This window comes from Scyliorhinus torazame, chromosome 5, assembly GCF_047496885.1.
Source record: "Scyliorhinus torazame isolate Kashiwa2021f chromosome 5, sScyTor2.1, whole genome shotgun sequence".
Lineage (NCBI taxonomy): Eukaryota > Metazoa > Chordata > Chondrichthyes > Carcharhiniformes > Scyliorhinidae > Scyliorhinus > Scyliorhinus torazame.
In genome coordinates, this window is record NC_092711.1 from 153,987,318 (window position 1) to 153,998,672 (window position 11,355).

An 11,355-nucleotide genomic window follows, 5' to 3' on the forward strand; every position below is an offset into this window, starting at 1 on the left:
AGAGGAGCGGTTGCGCATGTGTGAGGGAAAACCCACCCCCTGACCTTCCTGCTGAGGTATTGACCAATCAGCGCGAGCGAGAAAGAGCTTTCCTCTTGTCTCCAACATCTGTGAGGAAAACACTTTCTTTTCTCCCCCTTTCCATTTCTTTCCTCAACTGAAGGGAAAGGAAGTGAATCAGGGAGGATGCAGACTCTGGAAAGCTTGGCCCAGGTCTCTCTCTCTCTCTTAAACACATTGACACCCTTTGCTCCCTCAGCTTGACACATTTATTTGTCTGGCTAAAAGGATGGTCTCTTATATAATGTCCACTATCCCCTGCAAGACCCCTGCCGCTCTCAGTGCCGTTGCCAACGGTTCTATAGCCAGGGCAGTCCCCCCATGCAGCCTGAAATAATCTGAACTCACCCGGTTTGTCTGTATAAATGCCACCGGTGCCTGGTATAACAACCAGACCCAGTCCACAAATAATCCAAGCCGCCCCAGGACCTCCCACAAATAATCCCACTCCACTCGATCAAAGGCCTTCTCGGCATCCATGGCAACCACCACCTCTACCTCTCGTCCCTCTGGAGGTATCATTGAGTAGCCTCCTGATGTCGGCCGCTAGATGCCTCCCCTTCACAAACCCCGTCTGGTCCTCCCCTGTCACCCTGGGACACAATGCTCTATTCTCAAGGCCAAGATCTTAGCCAATAGTTTGGCATGCACATTTAACAGGGAGATAGGTTTGTATGACTCACATTGTTCCGGGTCCTTTTTACGCTTCAAAATGAGGGAGATCGAAGACTGCGACAACGTCAGGGGAAGAGCACTTCCAGCTCCCTTGCCTTGTTCGAGTCCCTTACTAGCAGCAGTCCCAATACCCCCGAGAATTTCTAACAACCCATCCGGACCTGGGGCCTTGCCCGATTGCATCGCTTCAAGCTCCTCCACCGCTTCTACCAGTCCAATTGGGCCCCCCAGGACCTCCAACAGCTCTTCATCCACCTTCGGGAACTCCAACCCCTCTAAAAACCACCTCTACCCCGGCTGGGGATTCCGACTCATACAGCTTGCTATAGAAGTCCCTAAACACCCCATTCACCCCCGCCGGGGGTTCAGCGATCAGGCAGAGAATTCCTTTTTCCAACCAAATCGGGGGGGGGGGTTGGCACCTGTTTTTGGACGCTCCGCACCCTCCAAAACGGCGTCATCGAGGAGTACGGCGCATGCCATTGGGACGGCCTCAGGATGTTAGCTAAAGGCCCTCCCCCGATGGGCCGAGTTCCCGACCGCATAGTTGACGTGTGGTCCCAGCTGTGTGAGAAGCCGCATGGTGGCAAACTGTGTCCAGCGGCTCCACAGTCGGGGGGGGGGGGCACTTCAGCGAGGGCATGGGGAACTGGTGGCCCAGGCAAGGTCCAGGGGAGCACTATCTGGTAGGTCAGGTCCGCGCGCGGTCGGCACCATGTTGTACAGGGCGACTGCTGCAGGTCATCGCCATGCACATGCGCGGCTAAGGACCCGTCAATTCTCTGGCCATTTATTTTGTGGAGGCCATGCGTTTTACGTCCGTGGCTGCGAGCCCCTCACCAGTCAGAGGATCGGTGCTGGGGCCTCGCCCATTTTTCCCAAGGAGAATGTTTCAATTCTCTGTGAATACCTTGCACAGCAAACTCAAGGTAAGATGAAATAAAGAGGTTGGTTTATTTTTACACACACGGGGTGAGAGGGGTTTCCCAACACCCACCCACTTTTGCACTCGTACAATAAACGGGGGATGAGGAAAAAGGAAGAGGGTTCCGGGAATGACAACAATAAAATCCAAGTCATGGTTTTCCATGTGTCCAGAATCCGAAGTCTAATGGAATGTTCCTTCAGAGGGAGGTTTACTGTTGCGGGAGATCCGTCTTTCCAGCAGTGAGACTTCCACGATGGGGGAAGACACGGAGAGTGAGTCAGTCTGGGAGGAACAAGAGCCAATGTTTTAGCCATTTGCAGGTTTTTGTATTTATATATATCCAACAAAAGCTCAGGATTGGTGCAGCACAGCATAAATTTCTCAGCAATACAGAAGTACAGGAGAGGACAGGAGGACGACAATACAGATGGGTCAGTATAATCATTAAGCTTGGTGCATCCGTATGTACCAATGGATATACTGGAGAACAAGGGAGAGGAGGAAAAGGCCATGAAAACATGCTGCACACCTTCCCACGTAGCGAGTGCTCGCACCACCCACCAGAATATGATCACGGCGTCATGTTCGGGCGGGCGTCAGAACACACTGAACCCCCAGGTCCAGTCACACCAGAGGCATCAATAACACATCCTTATGTCCCCTTCTCGGGTACAAGACCTGTCTACCGTTACAGGAAACGGTCAACGATTCTTCAACCCCAAAATAACATACTTAAATTTCAGGAAAAAATCAACAAGGACACTCATCCTAAAAGGACGCAATAAAACCCCAACACCGGAACAGCACAGAACAATCATCACTCAACACAATTACACAGAGAAGACCAGCAAATATTCACACAATTGGTTCAAATTCTAACCAATGCAGCTTCCAAGAGACTAACAATAACAGGATTTTAAAAAGTACTACCAAAAGCAGAGGATCTCAGGATAACAGGGACCAGGATACAGCCCTGAGCACACGGTCCCCTGACGTACGCCCCTCACCACAAGACAAAAAGGGAAAAAGCTGCTCATTCAAAACCTCACTCAGCCTCTCAGGACACCCGGCCAAGAAGGAACCTCCCAAGCAAAAGGGGACAACAGGAAAGTGACCACAGTACAAGACCTGGCCCGGCCCTGTACACCCTCGTACACAGGAGTCAGGAAAGCAAGGATAGTCACACTGTGCAGGACTCACCCAACCTCACTCCTCTCTCACCACACCCGAGGGCAGTGCACACAAGAAGATTCACCGTCCTCCATCAAGGAGATTCCACCCACAAGGAGAGGAAAATTCGTCAAGACACCCAACAACTCGGCATCTCGGGAGGGGTGCGATCCTCCATCCCCACTCACGGCAAAGGAAACCCCCGAGATACAATATACCAAATCGGGGCCTACATCAGTACGCTACTGCCTCAAGGAAAAGTAACTCCAAAAGAGAGGAACACCAGGATTGGCCAAAGGATGCCAGGCAAGAACCAGCACCATATGTGATGATAAGTAGATTGTCATCTGTACGTAAATAATGATATATGTTAATTGTTGTAGTTCCAGCCTCCGACCATCAGGTGCTGTGAGTATGCAGACATGTGACCCGGACACACCATGTGTTCCAGGAGAAGGTGTTGGTAAGGAGTTGGTGAGGAGCTCTGTAGTATCTTAGTGTAAGTTAGTATTAGACCATTATTTCTAACTGTATTAATCCGAGACATTTTAGTAATTTGTTAGTGTAGTGTTAGTAATAAATAACTATGTTTATGAAATGATGTGGAGATGCCGGCGTTGGACTGGGGTGAGCACAATAAGAAGTCTTACAACACCAGGTTAAAGTCCAACAGGTTTGTTTCAACACAAACACTAGCTTTTGGAGCGCTGCTCCTTCCATTCACCTGAGGAAGGGACAGTGCTCCAAAAGCTAGTGTTTGAAACAAACCTGTTGGACTTTAACCTGGTATTGTAAGACTTCTTACTATGTTTATGAAACAAAGTCTAATGTTCTTTATTCACATGACAATATCAAGATTCAACGTCAGCCCAATGAAAGAACATTGCACCGTGCACCATCACAAAACGGATACTCGGGGCAGAGCTGCGTAGCCTCATTGGCGTCAAAACACTGCCTCCCCACGGGAGACCCTGCTTCAACAAGGGGGGCATTCAGGAAGTCACAATATAATCCCACTTGGAGCAGGGTGCCTATCTCCCCCCTCAGCCTCCCCCTCAGACCCAATGAGGGCTCAAACATCAATGATCCACAACACTCGGAACTCTCACTCAAACCCTCCAACCCACAGGTTACTACCTCCCCAGTGGAACCTATCCCGAGAGGATTGATTGATGATTTGATTGATTTGTTTTATTGTTACGTGCACCGAGGGACAGGGACAAGTATTGTTCTGCGTACAGTCCATACAAATCGTTCCATACATGAAAAACAAAACATAGGACATAGATAAATACACAATGTAAATACATAGACACAGGCATCGGGTGAAGCATACGGAGCGCAGTACTACTCAGTGGAGAAGGTGTGTGAAGAGGTCAGGTCAGAGCATAAGAGTTATTCAGGAGTCTGGTAACAGCAGGGAAGAAGCTGTTTTCTTATCTGTTAGTGCGTGTTCTCAGACTTTTGTATCTCACTGCCCGATAGAAGAGGTTGGAAGAGAGAATAACCCGGGTGGGAGAGGTCTTTGATTGTGCTGCCTGTTTTCCCAAGGCAGCGGGAGGTGTAGACAGAGTCAATGGATGGGAGGCGGGTTCGCGTGATGGACTGGGCTGTGTTCACAACTCTCTGTAGTTTCTAATGGTCTTGCCCCGAGCAGTTGCCATACCAGGCTGTGGAGGAGGACCAGAGGAGGAGCAGACCAGGGGCCTCCAAAGGGGACAACTCAGGGAAGGGAAACTCACTCAACCACCCATCAGACCGCCCAACCCAATAAACACAGTTACTCCTGCCCTGCCCTAGCCGATCAAGTGACCACTGCCACTCCCAGGCAGCCAAGAGAATATTGAAGAAGACAAGTGAAATGAAAATGAAAATCGCTTACTGTCACAGGTAGGCTTCAAATGAAGTTACTGTGAAAAGCCTCTAGTCGCCACATTCCGGCGCCTGTTCGGGAAGGCTGGTAAGTGGAACAAGGATTAACTGACCTCACCCAGTTCCTCGTGCTCACTAGTCCCCTTAGTACTCTCGTGCTTTTGGGACGATTTCTGTATCTTCCCCCGTGAAGACAGATACAGATTGTTTAGTTTCTCTGACATTTCCTTATTCCCCATTATAAACACTCCTGTCTCTGTCTGGAACGGACTCACATTGGTCTTGGCTAATCTTTTTCTTTTCACATTCTTATAGGAGCTTTTCCAGTCGGTTTTTATGTTTCTCGGCAGTTTGGTCCCATATTCTATTTTCTCTTTATCAGTTTCTTGGTCCTCCTTTGCTGAATTCTAAATCAATCACCAATCCACAGGCGTACGGCTATTTTGGCCACTTTATGAGCCTCTTCCTTTGATCTAATGGAATTCCTACATTTTTTCGTTAGCCACAGTTGCATCACTTTTCCTGTGGCTTTTTGTTCCTTAAAGGAGTCTACATTTGATGTCAACATGTAATAATACCTTAAAAATTAGTGATTGCCTGTCTATTGTTGTAATGTCCCAATCTACCACAGACAACTTGCCTTTCAAACCTCGAGTTTTCTTTGTGAAAAACACGTCGATATGTTAAACAAAGGAACCATGTAACCACCATAGCCCATCTTCATGGCAACGTGGCATGCTTTCAGAGGTTCCAAACAGAAATGGGAACTAAATATCTTCCAACCACTGTTGCTATATTTACTTGCTATAAATATGGCAGCTAGTAAGGTTACCCTTCTTAATCTAGATATGAATAGGATATGCTTTCAGAGTCGCCAGGTATCAAATGATACCGCCACAAGGTTCAACCGGATATCGATCAAAGACCCCAAACAACCAGTTTGTTAGTTCAAGATCAATAATACTTTATTTATACACAGGATTAACTTACACATGCAACATAAACACTATGAGCTAAATTACACCTATCACTATGACAACCTGTACTTAACTTCAGGCACCCGGCTTAGGTCAGAGGAACAGTGGCCTTTGTTCAAATCTGGATCTGCTGGGTCTGGAGAAGTAACTGTGGTTCAGCTAGGCTCATCCGTCTGGTAGCGAGCATTGAACTTGAACCTGGTGGTGCTGCAGATGGGAGTCTGACTCCATCTGCAGCACCACTGCAGTTATCCGACCTGCGGAGCCACCAGCGAGTTCACACTGGGGAGAGGCCAGGTAGTTCTCCACTGAGTAGTACTCCTCTTTTGGGCGGTCTTTAGGTTTGGACCCAATAATTTCTGCAGTCCTCGATCACTGCTTTCGATCTGAGCCACTAAAGGGGCGGGTGCCTTGATGGCTGGGCGTGTCCTGAGCGGTCATTGACCTTGCTGTTTATGCTTCCTGAGTAAAGGGAGTGGCGCCGATGTGTCTGGAATTGTATCGGATACCCGAGTACCAGTCCTTTGTCTGAGGGAAATGGGTCATTAGCATGCAAATCGGCTGGGGGTTTCGATCCTGTCTGGTTCTGCTTACAAATATACATTTAGGCTCTGAGCCTGCCTGAATCTTACATTGGCCATATTTCCCTTGAGGCTTTGCAAATGTCCATGTTTCTTTGTACGTGTCCATCCCAGATGGCTACACCACCAAACACCCTTTCGCTCTGTGATACTCGTGAAAATTGAAGCCAGGAATTCACAACATGGCTCAATGATCATCAGCCCACTGGAGGCAAATTTGTGAGTCCAACCAGTCCAGCAGGAAGAAACCGTCCGCCCATCCCTATTGATCAACTGACAGAATTAACAAAATGCAGTCCTGGATGCAATTGAGAGCAGAACAGCAGAATCCAACCCCTCTAATCAATTGTGAACTTGGTGTGTGAGCATGTGCGATGAAACACAAAATCTCTCCTACACTGAGAGCAGATGAACGGCCTCTCCCCAGTGAGAACTTGGCAGTGATTCCATAGTTGGGATGGATCACTGAATATCTCACCTACTCAGAGCAGGTGAACGGCCTCTCCCCAGTGAGAACTCGGCGGTGTCTCCATAGTTGGGATGGATCACTGAATATCTCACCTACTCAGAGCAGGTGAACGGCACCTCCCCAGTGTGAACGCTTTGGTGTCTCCGCAGGCTGGATAACCAAGCAAATCTCTTCCCACACTGAGAGCAGGTGAACGGCCTCTCCCCAGTGTGAACTGGCTGGTGGCTCCGCAGGGTGGATAACCGAGAGAATCCCTTCCCACACTGAGGGCAGGTGAATGGCCTCTCCCCAGTGTGAACTCGCTGGTGGCTCCGCAGGTGGGATAACTGAGTGCATCCCTTCCCACACTGAGAGCAGGTGAATGGCCTCTCCCCAGTGTGAACTCGCTGATGTCTCTGCAGGTCAGATAATTGAGTGAATGCCTTCCCACACTGAGAGCAGGTGAACGGCCTCTTCCCAGTGTGAACTCGCTGGTGTCTCCGCAGGTGGGATATCTGAGTGAATCCCTTCTTACACTGAGAGCACGTAAACGGCCTCTCCTCAGTGTGAACTCGCTGGTGGATCCGCAGGTGGGATAACTGAGTGAAGCCCTTCCCACACTGAGAGCAGGTGAACGGCCTCCCCCCCCGTGTGAACTCGTTGATGTTTCTGCAGGTCAGATAATTGAGTGAATCTCTTCCCACATTGAGAGCAGGTGAACGGCCTCTCACCAGTGTGACTGCGTCGATGAACTTCCAGCACAGACGGTGCTGTGAATCCCTTCCCACAGTCCTCACATTTCCATGGTTTCTCCATGTTTTGGGTCTCCTCGTGTCTGTCCAGTTCGGACAATCAGTTGAGGCTTCGTCCACACACAGAACACGTGTAGGGTCTCTCCCCGCTGTGACTAGTGCAATGTTTTTTCAGGCTGTGTAACTGGTTAAAGCTCTTTCCACAGTCAGTGCTCTGGAATACTTTCACTCGGGTGTGTGTGTCTCGGTGCTTTTCCAGTCACAATGATGTTTAAAATCTTTTCAAGTTGACAGATGAGGCAAACATTTCTCCTTTAGATTCGAAGGCCAATGATATTCAGGTCCCAAGGAATTGAGGGACTGTCAGATCCAGACGACATGTATTAGATTTTTGTCTGTAATTTGGCCTCTTTGAATCTCCTGTTAAAACAATTTACAAAAGACATCACTGTCAGTACAAGATAGAAATTCAGAACAGACAATTCTAGTTTCTCTGGTACATTCTTTTCTCTTGCATTCCGCAAGATCTGTAAATCTCCATCCCACACATTCTCCCTCCATTCTCACTCTGCTGTACCTAATATTCACCCTCCCAATTCTCCTGAAGGTGCTGATTCAGGCTGATTGACAGATCCATGCTCACTGCTTCCTGTCCTGGACACAGGGACCATAACAAATCGGAGCTGCAGTCAGCCATTTGAACCTGCTCAACCATTCAATGAGACCATTGGCCGATCTACCTCAGCATAATTTTCCAACACTATCTCCCATATCCCTCGATACCTTCACTCCCTTGAAACGTTAGCAATCTCGGATTTGAAAATACTTGATGACGGAGGTTCCAGTCCTCTGGGGTAGAGAATTACAAATGCTGACCGGGGAAGTGAGGGGAAGATGTGTTTGGTGGTGGAATCATGCTGGAGTTGGCAGAACTGGCGGAGGATAATTTCTTCAATGCGGAGGCTGGTGGGGTGAAAAGTGAGGACAGTGGAGATTCTATCCGGGTTCTGGGAGAGGAGTGAGTGGGAGGGCAGAGGTGTGGGAGATGGGTCGGACACGGTTGAGAGCCCCGTCGACCACAGTGGGTGGGAAGCCACGGTTAAGGAAGGATGAAGACATGTCAGCAGCACCGTTTTGGAAAGTGGCATCATCGGAACAGATGTGATGGAGGTGAAGGAACTGAGAGAATGGGATGGAGTCCTTGCAGGATGTGGGGTGTGAAGTGCTGTAGTCGGCATAGTCGTGGGAGCCGGTAGGCTTGTAATGGATATTAGTGGACTGTCTATCTCAGAAATTAAAATAGAAAGGTCAAGGAAGGAAAGGAAAGTGTTGGAGATAGACCATGTGGAGGTGATAGAGGGGTGCAAACCGGAAGCAAAATGAATATATTTTTCCAGACTTTGCAGAACACCTCCGGTCCATCCAGACCTTCCTGTCGTTTGCCATTTCAACTCACCGTCCTACTCTCAGACAACATGTCCATCCTTGGCTTGCTGCAATGTTCAGGTGAAGCCCAGCGCAAACTGGAGGAACAGCACCTCATCTTCCGATTAAGCTTGATACACCATTGAGTTCAACATTGAGTTCAACAACCTCAGACTCTCCACCACCTTTACCCCATTTTTATTTTCATTTCTTCCATTGATCGTTTTTTCCCTCCCCATTATTTTCCTCCCCTCCCCCCATTCGAATTATTTCAGGTTGCTCGTTACAGACTGCTCACCTTTATTCTGCCATTTGCACATTATAACCTTTTTATGTATCACTATCAGCACTCACCTGAGGAAGGAGCAGTGCTCCGAAAGCTAGTGTTTGTGTTTGAAACAAACATGATGGACTTTAACCTGATGTTGTAAGACTTCTTACTGTGCTCACCTCAGTCCAACACTGGCATCTCCACTATCAGCACCCTTCTTAGCCTGAATTACCACCATTTGCATTCCTTTTATCTTCTGTTCTCGACATCTTTGTCTATATCTCCACCTATTGCTGGCCCCTATCCAGCCTCACCGCTCCATTCCACCCCTCCCCCACTACAGTACATTCCCAGTTCTCTCTGTCACAAAGAGTTATGCAGACTCGAAACATTAGTTCCCTTTTCTCTCCACAGATGCTGTCAGACCTTCTGAGATTGTCCAGTATTTTCTGTTTTTGTTTAAGATTCCAGCCTCCACAGTAATTAGTTTTGATAATATATCTAATCTGTACCATGTAAAAACACTAGACATATCTCTGTCCGACATTTATTTACTGTCCATTTAAATTTTAGCCAACTCTAATAATAATAATCTTTATTTTCACAAGTAGGCTTACATTAACACTGCAATGAAATTATTGTGAAAAGCCGAGTCGCCACATTCCGGCGCCTGTTATCCGGAGCACCCGGAGGAAACCCATGCACACACGGGGAGAACATGCAGACTCCGCACAGACAGTGACCCAAGCCGGGAATCGAACCTGGGACCCTGGAGCTGTGCAGCAATTGTGCCAACCACTATGCTACCGTGCTCATAGATCATAGAATTTACAGTGCAGAAGGAGGCTATTCGGCCCATCGAGTCTGCACCGGCTCTTGGAAAGAGCACCCTACCCAAGGCCAACACCGCCACCCTATCCCCATAACCCAGTAACCCCAACCAACACTAAGGGCAATTTTGGACACTAAGGGCAATTTATCAGGGCCAATCCACCTTACCTGCACATCTTTGGACTGTGGGAGGAAACCGGAGCACCCGGAGGAAACCCACACACACACGGGGAGGATGTGCAGACTCCGCACAGACAGTGACCCAAGCTGGAATCGAACCTGGGACCCTGGAGCTGTGAAGCAATTGTGCTATCCACAAGGCTACCGTGCTGTTCGGGTACACAGAGGGAACATTCAGAATGTCCAAATTATCAGACAGTACGTCTTTCAGGACTTGTGGGAGGAAGCCGGAGCACCTGCAGGAAACCTGCGTAGACACAGGGAGAACTCTGGGAACAACCCTTTTAATTGTGAACATGAGGAAAGAGACCACCCTTTTAGCCAAACAAATAAATGTGTCAAGCTGAGGGAGCAAAAGATGTCAATGTCTTTAAGAGAGAGAGAGAGAGACCTGGGCCAAGCTTTCCAGAGTCTACATCCTCCCTGGACTCACTTCCTTTCCGTTCAGCTGCTGCAAGTGACCAATTGAAGGTCAGAACGTGAAAAGAAATGAAAAGGGGGAGAAAAGAAAGTGTTTTACTCACAGATGTTGGAGACAGGAAAACGTTTCAGCCTGTGTCATGGTCAATCTTCATTAACACAACGCCTGCCTTCTGATTGGCTGGAGGAGCAGAGTCCTTCCGGTCCTCCCACTTTCCCATTGGTCAACACCTGAGCAGGAAGGTCAGGGGGAGGGCTTTCCTCCACACATGCGCAGCTTCCCCTCACCCTTGGACATGCGCAGTACCTGATCACCCGCCCGTGCGGCGGATAGAGCGGGTTCCCCAGCGCGGGGGATTGTGGGAGCTACGGCCGACACTGTCCAAGCTCCTGGTCCTGGGATGAAAAGTGGAGGAGGGACAGTGACCTCACCCTGACACAAAGTACATGTTGGTAGTCACAGGAATTGATTGTGACGTTCGCTCTTAGCACCTGGGGAGGGCAATAGGTGAGAGTGAAACTGAACCCGAGAGTCAGCATCTTGACGGGAGGAGACTTGGGGAAAAGCAGGAGGACAGAAGGATAAATGAGTGTTAAAATCAATACTGAGGAGAGCATAGGTGGGGGTCACACATTTATAGTTTGAGAGGAAGAAGGATTTTCTGTGACAACTAGAATTGTCAGTTGTGAATTTGTATTCTGTAATCACAGCAATGACTTAAAAAAAACATTTTTTTATATAGATTTAGAGTACCCAATTATTTT

At 48.5% G+C, this 11,355-nt stretch overlaps 1 long non-coding RNA gene across 1 annotated transcript; it reads right to left on the reverse strand.

The window, feature by feature from the left end:
- Positions 1-5,644: 5,644 nt before the first annotated feature.
- Positions 5,645-10,775, reverse strand: LOC140420144 (uncharacterized). The gene is made up of 2 exons (XR_011946201.1): positions 10,695-10,775; positions 5,645-7,883 (listed from the first exon to the last, which is right to left on the reverse strand). It is a non-coding gene; the product is annotated as an uncharacterized lncRNA (long non-coding RNA).
- Between the last annotated feature and the right edge of the window lie 580 nt (positions 10,776-11,355).